The sequence below is a fragment of the Coturnix japonica genome, chromosome 28 (assembly GCF_054131305.1).
Source record: "Coturnix japonica strain WE chromosome 28, WE-NBRP24, whole genome shotgun sequence".
NCBI classification, from domain to species: domain Eukaryota; kingdom Metazoa; phylum Chordata; class Aves; order Galliformes; family Phasianidae; genus Coturnix; species Coturnix japonica.
The window spans coordinates 4627617-4641273 of NC_140690.1; the positions used below are offsets into that span (position 1 = coordinate 4627617).

The window sequence follows — 13657 nt, forward strand, 5'->3', positions numbered from 1 at the left end:
AAACACATCAAGAATGTCCTGGAAATATTTCCTTTCTAAACATCCCTAAAATGGAGAAATGGTTTGAACACCAGTAGGGGTAGGATGGTAACAAATTAGCTAATAGAAACATTTAATTTCTTGTCGTAGGCAAAACCCTTTTTCTCACGCAGCATCCTAGAGTTGTCCTCTCTGTTAGGTTGTTCCCTCTGTAGCTCATTGAATCTTCATTGTGCTCCATGGACTGAGCTGCTCTAATTGTAGTTCTTCCAGAGCAAAGACAAGAGATTCATGTCTCTTTTTTTTTTATAGCTTTCTGGTAATTCTGAGTGGAGAATGTCTTAGAGAATACATCAGTAAGGAATGCAGCCATGTTCTGCAAATCCTAAGTTAAAACACCAGTACTGCTACTCATGTCAGTCACAAATGCCTTTTCTCCATATAAACCTCATACTAACCTATCTCTTACCTTCCAGAGCTGAATAGTGGCATTACCAAACGGCTGAAAACCACTGAAATCCAGGAGGGAGAAGATTGTACTTTTGAATGCATTCTGTCCCATGAAAGCATTGATGAGTTCAACTGGACACTGAATGGAAGCAGAGTGAAAAATGGTGGGCGATTTAAAGCTTCTAACGTGAGTCGGAAATATACTCTCATTATCAAAAGTGTGACTCCTACTGACGCTGGGGAAGTCGTTTTTACTGCCCGTGGTCTAACCTCCAAAGCCTCTCTGTCTGTGAAAGGTAATGAGATGGGAGAGATTCTGGGGTCTGATTCCTTCAACTGTCTTCTGATAAGATTGTCGTGAGAGCTAACTCATAATATGGTTAAAGTGAATAGCAACCTTCTACTTAAACCTCGAAGCACTGAGAATTTCTCTTAAAAATAAGTAAAAGGACAAAACATTTTACACAAATGTGAGAACTACCCAAAGCACTGGGGTAGTGTTGGAAATGGGCATCTCACTACAGCTTGTTCCATTAACAGTAAATCAGGAATGATCTGTTGAGGCAACTGTGGGAGCAAATATCCTCTAAGTATAAGCTGAAGGGATGGCCTTCACATCATCTAGCTGTACAACAAATTCCTATCTAGAGCATGTGCATCTGAGAGCATCATCCGAGGCTCCCAGTGTGATGAGTGGAGAGAAGAGAGAGGCAGTTTTCAGACATGGTTCATCATCCTCAATTTAAGAGAGAATAAATGCTGCCTGGAATTCTGTTGTCTGTACTTTGCAGATTACTGCTGGCTGTAGGATGGCGTCTGTTGCAAGTGCCTCTCTAACTTATCTCCAGCATGTAGATGCATGTATTTTGAGAGAGGCATCCTACCCTAAGAGTATGTTACTCAAAAAGCAATGTTTTCTTCCAGGAAAACCTACTGAGGTTTCAAAACAGCTGGAGGATAAGACAGCAGCAGCAGGGCAGGACATCAGCCTGAGCTGTGAGCTGTCAAAGCCGGATTTGAACATCAGGTGGTACAAGGATGGCAAAGCAATCAGAAAAAGCCAGAAGTACGACTTGCAGCAGGAGGGAAGGAACTGGGGCCATTCTGATCATCCATGACTCTACTGCCAAGGACAGTGGGGAGTACCCCTGTGAGACAGAGGACTCCATAACAAAAGCCAGGGTCACTGTGCAAGGTGAGTTGAAAAGCACACTGGGGATGGCATGTAGAGAAGTCGAGGTAAATATCTGCAGCCTGTGGGTGATGTTTTTCTCTTCTGTTTCCTTGAGCAGGATCAATTCTTAGTTTTCAGAAAATACGATGGATTAAAATCTTTTCCTTAAAATAATCTGGAAACCAAATGATTCTCCAGTGTGATGTGGATCTGGGCAGCCTGGTCTGGTGGTTGGTGGCCCCTTGACAGGGGGTTTAAAACTAGATACTCTTTGAGGTCCTTTCCTACTCAGGCCACTCTATGATTCTGTGATCATTCTATGGTTCTATGATCTTGGTTGTTAGTGAGCCAAGAAAAGATGGCAATCTGAATTAGTCTATATTGAATATGTGTAATCAAAACTATATGCAGTTTATCAGATGAGATCCTACCAGCGCATGTATAATGGTATTGAACTTTCCAGATATCTACTGGAATTATCAAACCTATGTAAATGGGTGGACTCTGTGGACTTCTTAGATTCTTTGCATCTCTATGTGATGTTCTAGAAGTGAGGGCAAAGGAGATTCAGGACACCTCTGTATGCTTGAGACTTGTTCGGGTAACAAATCCCTTTGTCCCACACCCTCATCCCCCTCTTTTCCTTCCAGAAAAACCTAATTACTTTATCAAGGAACTTTCAGATCTGAAAACTGAAGAAAGTGGAACTACAGTTTTTTCATTTCAGTGCGAGAAATGCTCATACACCGTCATATGGAGGAAAGGCATTGCTGAGCTCAGGCCTGGCAGGAAATACGAGATGGCGCAGAAAGGACGAGACCTGCAGCTGAGCATAAGAAATCTGGAGAAAAGTGACAGTGACGTGTACACCTGTGACATTGGTGATGCCCAGTCCAGAGCCAAGCTGGTTGTACAAGGTATGTGTGAGAGCCATATGACTGCGCATCCTGTTTCTCCACTCCCAAGACATTATCCTGGTAGAATTTGTACATTTATGGCAGGTCTTTGGGGCTGCAGCTGTCTGGCCTGAATAGCGGTTCACAAGCCATGCACAGAGCGAGCTGCATGGAAAGGGAAAGAACTACCAACTAGAGCAGTGCCATTGAGAACTTTATGTATCATTTAAAAACCAAAAATGCTGATGTACGGTGAGGCTGGTGACCCAGAAATCAGTGTGAACTTTCTATCTCTGACCTTTCTGAGTTAAAAATAGTTCTCTAAAGTTCTAGGCAAAAATTCCCTGATGCAGCATTCTGGGTAGTTGTCACGGTTTAAACAAAAATTTACCTGTGTTCGTGACAGGGGGGCCACAGGCAAGCGAGGTGCTAGAAGGAGCTGAACCTCAGTCCCAGCTACTTCAGAAGCAGCCCGAACCCCCTCATACACGGCTAAGATCTCCTTCTCAGTTTAAGCATAGCGCTCCTCAGACCCTTTATATGCTCGACTCCAAAATCCCAGGGGTCGGCCTTGGGTCTCTCCTGAAGCTCTTTGCCACAAACTCCAAGTGGGACCGTTTTCTCCAGCAGCAGTGTAGATTATGTTTTTCACATCCTGTCCCGTCCGTACTGGCCCCAAGGCCACGGCATGGGCTGTCTCTTGTTTTATCTGCTCAAAAGCCTGCTGCTGCTTAGGACCCCATGAGAAATTATTCTTCTTCCACGTTACCTGATAGAGGGGGCTCACTATGGGGCTGTAGTTTGGGACATGCATTCTCCAAAAGCCCACTACTCCCAGGAAAGATTGGGTCTCTGTTTTATTTGTGGGCGGAGACATAGCAGTGATTTTGTCAGTCACATCTGCTGGGATGTGTCGATGCCCATCTTGCCGTTTTACACCTAAAAACTGGATTTCCTGGGCAGGCCCCTTCACCTTGCTGCGCTTAATGGGAAAACCAGCTTGCAAAAGAATTTGGATTATCTGTTTTCCTTTCTTGAAAACCTCTGCTGCTGTATGGCCCCATACGACAATATCATCAATATACTGCAAGTGTTCGGGAGCATTACCCTGTTCCAAGACAGCTTGGATCAACCAATGGAAATGGTTGGGCTGTGCTTCCACCCTTGAGGTAAACAGTTCCAGGTATACTGAACAGCTCTCCAGGTAAAAGCAAACTGTGACCTACATTTTGCAGCCAATGGGATGGAAAAGTAGGCATTAGCAATGTCAATGATGGCAAACCACCTTGCTTCTTTTGACTCCAGTTCATACTGGAGTTCTATCATGTCTGGTACAGCAGCACTCAATGGAGGTGTGAATTCATTCAGGCCACGGTAATCCAGCGTCAGCCTCCATTCTCCATTGGCTTTACGCACTGGCCATATGGGGCTGTTAAAAGGCGAGTGAGTTTTGCTAATCAATCCCTGATTCTCTAATTGGCGAATTAGCTTGTGAATGAGGAGCAATGAGTCCCTATTGGTGCGGAACTGCTGTCTTGTACCACTTTGGTGGCAATTGGTACCACTTGGTCTTTTACCTGGAGCAACCCCACAGCAGAAGGATCATCTGACAGACCAGGTAAAGCTGACAGCTGCTTAACACAGTTTGTGTTAACAGCAGCTATCCCAAAGGCCCATCGATAGCCCTTGGGATCCTTAAAATATCTCATCCTAAGGTCATCAATACCCAAAATACATGGAGCCTCTGGACCAGTCACAGTAGGGTGTTTTTGCCAGTTTTTACCATTGAGGCTTATTTCGGCCTCCAACATAGTCAATTCTTGGGAACCCCCAGTCACTCCATGGATCTATATTGGTTGTGTCCCTTGGTGACTTGAGGGCATTAGGGTGCATTGTGCGCCAGTGTCCACCAAGGCTTTATATTTCTGTGGTTGAGATGTGCCAGGCCACCTAATCCACACAGCCCAGTATACTCTATTGTCCCTTTCCCCGCCCAGGCTGTAGTCAGGGCCCCTCTATTGGTTACCTCGATGGCTTGCAGCAACTGGAACTTCCCCCCTTTTGGGGCATGTAGCCCTGTCTTTCATGTCTCATGTCCAGTTCCACATGTTGTTTGAAGCACCATCTTAGAGGCAGCCTTTATTTCTCCAGCCCACCACTCTCTTGTACCACGAGAGCTCTCCTGCTTCTCGCTGTGATGTGAGACCAAATGGAAGGCCCTGCAGAAGTCTGGGTAGGTGATGTCAGTTGCTGTTCCTTTCCCCAACTGGTGCTGGGAAAAGCAGGGAATGGGACTGGGAGACATCCCGGCGGTGGGATCCTGCCTAAGCAGAACTGAATGGCTGTTCTGATCCATGTATTTTAACCTGAGTGAATCTGAAACTAATGAGGGAGGTGAGGGACCTGTGGGAAGAAAATGTATGTGCCGCAGTTTGTGGTGCAAGGTGTTCTAGGAGCTGCTGGTAACAGTGCCCAGAAGTCTTCCTTTTTTGACGGGGAGAGGATTAACAAGGTTATTTTAATGAATCTATTTCCTTTCTGTTCATCTTTCATACTACCTCTCAAAAAACTGTCTGTGGATTCTGTCATAGTTTTGTGCTGTTGCTGTCAATATTCTACATCATAACATCATGTGCAGTATGAATCATTAATTGAGGGTATAAATAGTGGAATCATGTACAAAGGAAAAAGGGTTAAAGAGAAAGTAAATTTATGTGTGGATTCTATGCATTCTCAAGTAGTAGTTCTTGCTAAAGAGAATTCGTGTGCACTCTGTGCTTTCATCTGCACAAAGGATCTTGTAATCATCTCTGTCTGTGTTTCTTTTAGACCCAGAGATGGAGCAGAGAGGAACACAGACTTGGGTGGATCTTCATTCAGGAGCAGGGACACGTCATGCTCATCTGAGGTGTCTGGCTGACAGCAAGAGCAGAGAGGTAAGTTTCATAGGGTCGCGTGCCCATTTTATTTTTTTAATAGTGTTGGCAGTTGGTGTTGGCAGTTGGTGTTGGCAGTTGGTGGTGTTGGCAGTTGGTGGTGTTGGCAGTTGGTGTTGTTGGCAGTTGGTGTTGTTGGCAGTTGGTGTTGTTGGCAGTTGGTGTTGTTGGCAGTTGGTGTTGTTGGCAGTTGGTGTTGTTGTTAGTTGGTGGTGTTAGTTGGTGGTGTTAGTTGGTGGTGTTAGTTGGTGGTGTTAGTTGGTGGTGGCAGGTGGTGGTGGCAGGTGGTGGTGGCAGGTGGTGGTGGCAGGTGGTGGTGGCAGGTGGTGGTGGCAGGTGGTGGTGGCAGGTGGTGGTGGCAGGTGGTGGTGGCAGGTGGTGGTGGCAGGTGGTGGTGGCAGGTGGTGGTGGCAGGTGGTGGTGGCAGGTGGTGGTGGCAGGTGGTGGTGGCAGGTGGTGGTGGCAGGTGGTGGTGGCAGGTGGTGGTGGCAGGTGGTGGTGGCAGGTGGTGGTGGCAGGTGGTGGTGGCAGGTGGTGGTGGCAGGTGGTGGTGGTGGCGGCAGTTGGTGGTGGTGGCGGCAGTTGGTGGTGGTGGCGGCAGTTGGTGGTGGCGGCAGTTGGTGGTGGCGGCAGTTGGTGGTGGCGGCAGTTGGTGGTGGCGGCAGTTGGTGGTGGTGGCGGCAGTTGGTGGTGGTGGCGGCAGTTGGTGGTGGTGGCGGCAGTTGGTGGTGGTGGCGGCAGTTGGTGGTGGTGGCGGCAGTTGGTGGTGGTGGCGGCAGTTGGTGGTGGTGGCGGCAGTTGGTGGTGGTGGCGGCAGTTGGTGGTGGTGGCGGCAGTTGGTGGTGGTGGCGGCAGTTGGTGGTGGTGGCGGCAGTTGGTGGTGGTGGCGGCAGTTGGTGGTGGTGGCGGCAGTTGGTGGTGGTGGCGGCAGTTGGTGGTGGTGGCGGCAGTTGGTGGTGGTGGCGGCAGTTGGTGGTGGTGTTGGCAGTTGGTGGTGGCAGTTGGTGGTGGCAGTTGGTGTTGTTGGCAGTTGGTGTTGGCAGTTGGTGGTGGTGGCAGTTGGTGGTGGTGGCAGTTGGTGGTGGTGGCAGTTGGTGGTGGTGGCAGTTGGTGGTGGTGGCAGTTGGTGGTGGTGGCAGTTGGTGGTGGTGGCAGTTGGTGGTGGTGGCAGTTGGTGGTGGTGGCAGTTGGTGGTGGTGGCAGTTGGTGGTGGTGGCAGTTGGTGGTGGTGGCAGTTGGTGGTGGTGGCAGTTGGTGGTGGTGGCAGTTGGTGGTGGTGGCAGTTGGTGGTGGTGTTGGCGTTGGCAGTTGGCGTTGGCAGTTGGCGTTGGCAGTTGGCGTTGGCAGTTGGCGTTGGCAGTTGGTGTTGGCAGTTGGTGTTGGCAGTTGGTGTTGGCAGTTGGTGTTGGCAGTTGGTGTTGGCAGTTGGTGTTGGCAGTTGGTGTAGGCAGTTGGTGTAGGCAGTTGGTGTTGGCAGTTGGTGTTGTTGGCAGTTGGTGTTGTTGGCAGTTGGTGTTGTTGGCAGTTGGTGTTGTTGGCAGTTGGTGGTGGCAGTTGGTGGTGGTGGTGGCAGTTGGTGGTGGTGTTGGCAGTTGGTGGTGGTGTTGGCAGTTGGTGGTGGTGTTGGCAGTTGGTGGTGGTGTTGGCAGTTGGTGGTGGCAGTTGGTGTTGGTGGCAGTTGGTGGTGGTGGCAGTTGGTGGTGGTGGCAGTTGGTGGTGTTGGCAGTTGGTGGTGTTGGCAGTTGGTGGTGTTGGCAGTTGGTGGTGGTGGCAGTTGGTGGTGGTGGCAGTTGGTGGTGGTGGCAGTTGGTGGTGGTGGCAGTTGGTGGTGGTGGCAGTTGGTGGTGGTGGCAGTTGGTGTTGGCAGTTGGTGTTGGCAGTTGGTGTTGGCAGTTGGTGTTGGCAGTTGGTGTTGGCAGTTGGTGGTGGTGTTGGCAGGTGGTGGTGGTGTTGGCGGTGGTGGTGGCAGTTGGCGGTGGTGGTGGCAGTTGGCGGTGGTGTTGGCAGTTGGCGGTGGTGTTGGCAGTTGGCGGTGGTGTTGGCAGTTGGCGGTGGTGTTGGCAGTTGGCGGTGGTGTTGGCAGTTGGCGGTGGTGTTGGCAGTTGGTGTTGGCAGTTGGTGTTGGCAGTTGGTGTTGGCAGTTGGTGTTGTTGGCAGTTGGTGTTGGCAGTTGGTGGTGTTGGCAGTTGGTGGTGGTGGCAGTTGGTGTTGGCAGTTGGTGTTGGCAGTTGGTGGTGGTGGCAGTTGGTGGTGTTGGCAGTTGGTGGTGGTGTTGGCAGTTGGTGGTGGTGTTGGCAGTTGGTGGTGGTGTTGGCAGTTGGTGGTGGTGTTGGCAGTTGGTGGTGGTGTTGGCAGTTGGTGGTGGTGTTGGCAGTTGGTGGTGGTGTTGGCAGTTGGTGGTGGTGTTGGCAGTTGGTGGTGGTGTTGGCAGTTGGTGGTGGTGTTGGCAGTTGGTGGTGGTGTTGGCAGTTGGTGGTGGTGTTGGCAGTTGGTGGTGGTGTTGGCAGTTGGTGGTGGTGTTGGCAGTTGGTGGTGGCAGTTGGTGTTGGCAGTTGGTGGTGGCAGTTGGTGGTGGCAGTTGGTGTTGTTGGCAGTTGGTGGTGGCAGTTGGTGGTGGTGGCAGTTGGTGGTGGTGGCAGTTGGTGGTGGTGGCAGTTGGTGGTGGTGGCAGTTGGTGGTGGTGGCAGTTGGTGGTGGTGGCAGTTGGTGGTGGTGGCAGTTGGTGGTGGTGGCAGTTGGTGGTGGTGGCAGTTGGTGGTGGTGGTGGCAGTTGGTGGTGGTGTTGGCAGTTGGTGGTGGTGTTGGCAGTTGGTGGTGGTGTTGGCAGTTGGTGGTGGTGTTGGCAGTTGGTGGTGGTGTTGGCAGTTGGTGGTGGTGTTGGCAGTTGGTGGTGGTGTTGGCAGTTGGTGGTGGTGTTGGCAGTTGGTGGTGGTGTTGGCAGTTGGTGGTGGTGTTGGCAGTTGGTGGTGGTGTTGGCAGTTGGTGGTGGTGTTGGCAGTTGGTGGTGGTGTTGGCAGTTGGTGGTGGTGTTGGCAGTTGGTGGTGGTGTTGGCAGTTGGTGGTGGTGTTGGCAGTTGGTGGTGGTGGTGGCAGTTGGTGGTGGTGGTGGCAGTTGGTGGTGGTGGTGGCAGTTGGTGGTGGTGGTGGCAGTTGGTGGTGGTGGTGGCAGTTGGTGGTGGTGGTGGCAGTTGGTGGTGGTGGTGGCAGTTGGTGGTGGTGGTGGCAGTTGGTGGTGGTGGTGGCAGTTGGTGGTGGTGGTGGCAGTTGGTGGTGGTGGTGGCAGTTGGTGGTGGTGGTGGCAGTTGGTGGTGGTGGTGGCAGTTGGTGGTGGTGGTGGCAGTTGGTGGTGGTGGTGGCAGTTGGTGGTGGTGGTGGCAGTTGGTGGTGGTGGTGGCAGTTGGTGGTGGTGGTGGCAGTTGGTGGTGGTGGTGGCAGTTGGTGGTGGTGGTGGCAGTTGGTGGTGGTGGTGGCAGTTGGTGGTGGTGGTGGCAGTTGGTGGTGGTGGTGGTGGCAGTTGGTGGTGGTGGTGGTGGCAGTTGGTGGTGGTGGTGGTGGCAGTTGGTGGTGGTGGTGGTGGCAGTTGGTGGTGGTGGTGGTGGCAGTTGGTGGTGGTGGTGGTGGCAGTTGGTGGTGGTGGTGGTGGCAGTTGGTGGTGGTGGTGGTGGCAGTTGGTGGTGGTGGTGGCAGTTGGTGGTGGTGGTGGCAGTTGGTGGTGGTGGTGGCAGTTGGTGGTGGTGGTGGCAGTTGGTGGTGGTGGTGGCAGTTGGTGGTGGTGGTGGCAGTTGGTGGTGGTGGTGGCAGTTGGTGGTGGTGGTGGCAGTTGGTGGTGGTGGTGGCAGTTGGTGGTGGTGGTGGCAGTTGGTGGTGGTGGTGGCAGTTGGTGGTGGTGGTGGCAGTTGGTGGTGGTGGTGGCAGTTGGTGGTGGTGGCGGCAGTTGGTGGTGGTGGCGGCAGTTGGTGGTGGTGGCGGCAGTTGGTGGTGGCGGCAGTTGGTGGTGGCGGCAGTTGGTGGTGGCGGCAGTTGGTGGTGGCGGCAGTTGGTGGTGGCGGCAGTTGGTGGTGGCGGCAGTTGGTGGTGGCGGCAGTTGGTGGTGGCGGCAGTTGGTGGCGGCGGCAGTTGGTGGCGGCGGCAGTTGGTGGCGGCAGTCGGTGGCGGCGGCAGTCGGTGGCGGCGGCAGTCGGTGGCGGCGGCAGTCGGTGGTGGCGGCAGTCGGTGGTGGCGGCAGTCGGTGGTGGCGGCAGTCGGTGGTGGCGGCAGTCGGTGGTGGCGGCAGTCGGTGGTGGCGGCAGTCGGTGGTGGCGGCAGTCGGTGGTGGCGGCAGTCGGTGGTGGCGGCAGTCGGTGGTGGCAGTTATTGCCTTTTTCTTCTCACCGTCGTGCGCAGCAGCTTGTAGGTAAGCTGAGCTGGCGTGGGATGGATGGGTGGGCAGTGAGGTGTTGAGAACTGCTGGCTGTCGGAGCTCACAGCACCGTATTGCTTACTCTTGACCATCAGACATAATTTTCCCCTGGTACACACGTTCCAAAGGGGGTATCCGTAAAGGTGGCACCTGTCCCGTGCTTCTTCCATTGTCTTTGCTCAGTAGTGGAAGCATTGTAAAGTTGCTGGGCGGACAGGCATCACGTAGCCTGAGACTCAGCATGTCTTGCAGCAAGTGGATGGGACGGTTGTGCTGTGTGTGTTATTCCATGACTGTCTTAGCCCTGCTCACTGACCTGCTCTTTCTCTCTCCTCTCCTCACCCTCCGCCCACTGCCTCGGTGCAGCTTTTGCTCTCATTCCATCCGAGCAAAGCGACAACTGCTGCAGATAGCTTGAGGTGATCTCACTGCCAGGTACGTGCCATGATTTGTCCCCCCGCATGGTTTTGCCACATGGTATGTGAATGTAGTTCTGAAGAAGTCTGTCCATACTGTGCTGTGTGATTAGAGAAAACAGAAGTGTGTTTCTGCTCTGTTCCAGCTCTTCACACTTGCTGTTATGGGTGCTGCGTGCTGTGAGATCAGCCGTGAGCCTGAGGTGGCGGCGACGGAGGTACAGTATGAAGCTCTGGCCGGTCTTTGTTCCCTGTGTTGAACCATTAGAAGGAGCTGCAGGTGTACTCTCCTGCAGGAAAGAATGGGCCAAAAAGGGCCTGGCCAGCTGTCTGCGCCAGTGCCATTGCTGATGAGTCTGGGTAGAGAGAGATGCATCTTTGCATGGCCTGGCAATGCACACCAGGAAGGGAAATAACTGTGATGAGACGTGCAGCTCCTTCTGAAGTGCTCCTGATAAGGATAGAGCGCATTTGCTGCAGCTTTCTCTGCAGATGTGCTCCTCACCTTGAAATCCTCCTGATTTGTCCTCATCTCCTGACCACGGCCTGTTCTCTGTTTTGCAGGCTGATAACATGCGGAAGCCGCAGCTGGTGCGTGCTATGTCATCTTTAAACGTACCAGCGATTGCGGCAGCCCATGTTATTAGGAGCCACGTCGCCCAGGGGCCGGATGAGCTCTCTCTGGAGGTAAGCAGTTCCAGGCGTTCCTTGTTGTTGTGCACAGAGAGTAGTATAGAGTGTGAACGCCTCGGGAATACTCTCATATTTTGTGTCGTAGAAGAAGGCTTTTGTTTTAGCTGTGCTGAAGCTGGGATTGATGTTTCAATCTTTTGCAGGTTGGAGACATCGTGTGCATTGTTGATATGCCACCAAAGGAGATGAGCCCCTGGTGGAGAGGCAAGCGTGGCTTTGAGGTAGGCACACATTTTTGACTAGAGAGCACAGCTTCAGTAGTGTCTAGAATCTCCGGTTGGAGCTGCTCTGCCTGCACAGGATGGCTTCTGGATGCAAACAGTTGCCCTGTGTCGGTGTCAGAGGACCTTCCCTTTGGCTCTGGGCTTGGGCTAATGCCCACCTGTCTTTTTGTTCTTATTACAGGTTGGTTTTTTCCCTGGTGAGTGCGTGGAACTCATAAGGGAAAACTGCCCGAGTCCATCCTACATTCATTGCCAAAGCCAGGTGCGTATTTTACATTTGACAATGCGGGTTAGTAAAATGGGGTCTGAAGGTGGCTTTCAGGGGGTTCATTAATGCCCGAGTTGAGCAAGCTTAGAAAGAGAACTGCATTAAGCTCCTTGGGCACCTCCAGGGATGGGGAAAATCCGTTCTTGTGTGTCCTTGTTGGGAACATGCTTTCTGTTGTTACGTGTTCTGTTGAATGCGTTGCACTTGGCCTCGTCCAACCGAGCCAAGCCTGAAATGAACTTGTTTCTTTGTTTTGTTGCACAGAGCCAAAGAAACGGGGCAAGTTCATCTCCTGCCTTCGTTGCCCGTTGAAGGCCCGCCCCAGGAGAGCGAAGCAGCCGGAGCCTCCAACATTCTCGGGATCCATGTCCCTGCTTGACATCATTGAGAGGTATTTAGCCAACAGGACTTGAGGGCTGAGCTGTAGGAATGGAAGCATACTTTGCTGTTTGAAACAGAGCGCTTTTCTAAGCTGTGTTTCAGCAGAAACCAGGCATTGCCCGGAACAGGCAACTATTGGCAAGGGTTCGGTGCAGCTCTTCCCTCACCCTGAACCATGACTGACAGCATGCTCTGTTTTCTCTGCAGAATGAGTTCTCCCAGTAAGAGGGCAGAGTCAGCAGCTTGCAGTTGGCGTTCCTGCTTCTGCCTGGGCAAACCTTCCCCTGTGGCCAAACGCCAACTGCAGAGCAGTGCCAGGGAGCCCTGTGAAGCAGAAGTCTTGGTCCTGGCAGGTAAGCATGCAAATCCAGCTTTCAAAACACTGCTTGTCAGCAACACAGGTAGAATTCATGCTTTCAGTGGGCTTGTACATCCTTCTGGCATTCAAGCCTGTGCCTGACATCTTCAGTTGACTCCTGTCTTTCCCAAATGAGTCTCTTGTCAACACAAGAGCTGGACCTGCACGAGGATCACTTTCAAGGCAGTGACACTGTTGCTAGAAGCCTATTTGCTTCTGCCCACCATCACTGCATAGCCAAATGTCAAGAACCTGTTTCATGATTCATCTTGTGAAACTTTGACACTAACTGCTGTGCATCTACTCCTTCCTTTGTAACCCGAGCCTTTGTATATCTCCAAGACACCGGGCATGTTACGATGCAGCTTCCTGTGATTCCATCAATGAAGAACTGTTACTAAGCACAGGATGCTGCAGTTCAGATGAAAGCCTTCCGTATAACATCAGTTATAAAGAGAAGAATGCCATCATCGTTGAAGCTCTCGTTCATCCCATACCTGCTGAAGCTGCTGACCTGAGCCTGCCAGACTCCTCAGGCACCAGCCTGAACCGAGTGCCTTTCGAGGACAGCCCAGCCCAAGCACAGCACGAGTGCCCCGACAGCAGCACAACCATGCAGGCTCAGGTCAGCATTACAGAGGAGAAGCCAAACATCTTGGAGGGGGAGGTAGAATCAGGCCAAGAGTCCCAGGCTCCGGGCAACAGCACGACTTCTGAGACACTCTCGTCAGACAACAGAGAATGAGTCCCATCTTTCCTCCAGACCTCACACCCCCTCCTTTTTCCTATTGAATAAAGGCACGCTCGTGCTCAATCAACGCCTTGACTGAATTCTGAGTTTTCATTCGCAGAGATTGGGATGAGTACAAGAAACAGCAAGACAGCTCAGCTTGCAACGCTCTGGCTGTGGGGTGCGTGCAGGGACACTGTAACCATACAGGGAAAGGCTTCCACTGCTTCCTCAAGCTGTAGTCCAGCCCTGCTACTGCTCTGTGGCACAAAGCCCTGAGGGATGTTCCATATTGTTAACCTAAGTGAAGCCAGCTTCATGCACTGTGTTTTGTTGTTGCTGGGTGAGAGGGGGATGCACGTTGGTGAGAAGATGAGCATTGCTGGATCTGCCACGAGTGTCCCTTCTGCCTCTAAGAATATGTCCTAAGTAGGATGTGAACACTGCTGGCACTTCCTCATTGCACGTGCTTGGAGGATCTTCAGTTCTTGCACATTCAGGATGTCTGTCAGTGACTACGAGGAAACAGAGCACCACAAATCTTCTTCCTCGTTGTTCAGAGGGCAGAATTCTCTGGCTGTAAAATGGAGGAAGTTATTACGTTATTACATTACATTACATTATTGTTACATTATTACAGCAACTTTACCAAAATACCAATGAAAATGCTGAATGTTTTACTTTTCATTTTTCACAGCTCTGTTTCAGAATTTCTATGGGAGTGATGTCAGTCATTGCTGAGTTGATGTTGAA

At 51.8% G+C, this 13657-nt stretch overlaps 3 long non-coding RNA genes across 4 annotated transcripts; all 3 read left to right on the forward strand.

Annotated features, from left to right (window-relative positions):
* Positions 1-394: 394 nt before the first annotated feature.
* Positions 395-5455, forward strand: LOC146756118 (uncharacterized). 2 transcript variants are annotated; one of them, XR_014937589.1, is made up of 5 exons: positions 395-725; positions 1354-1624; positions 2331-2520; positions 4651-4732; positions 5329-5455. It is a non-coding gene; the product is annotated as an uncharacterized LOC146756118 (long non-coding RNA). The 2 variants fall into 2 exon arrangements; XR_014937590.1 differs by lacking the exon at positions 4651-4732 and having other exon boundaries at positions 399-725; positions 5329-5450.
* Positions 5456-9766: 4311 nt separating this feature from the next.
* Positions 9767-10435, forward strand: LOC146756119 (uncharacterized). Its single transcript, XR_014937600.1, has 3 exons — positions 9767-9828; positions 10201-10269; positions 10397-10435. It is a non-coding gene; the product is annotated as an uncharacterized LOC146756119 (long non-coding RNA).
* A 910-nt stretch (positions 10436-11345) lies between these two features.
* LOC146756120 (uncharacterized) lies at positions 11346-13423 on the forward strand. The gene is made up of 3 exons (XR_014937625.1): positions 11346-11429; positions 11700-11826; positions 12024-13423. It is a non-coding gene; the product is annotated as an uncharacterized LOC146756120 (long non-coding RNA).
* Positions 13424-13657: the final 234 nt, after the last annotated feature.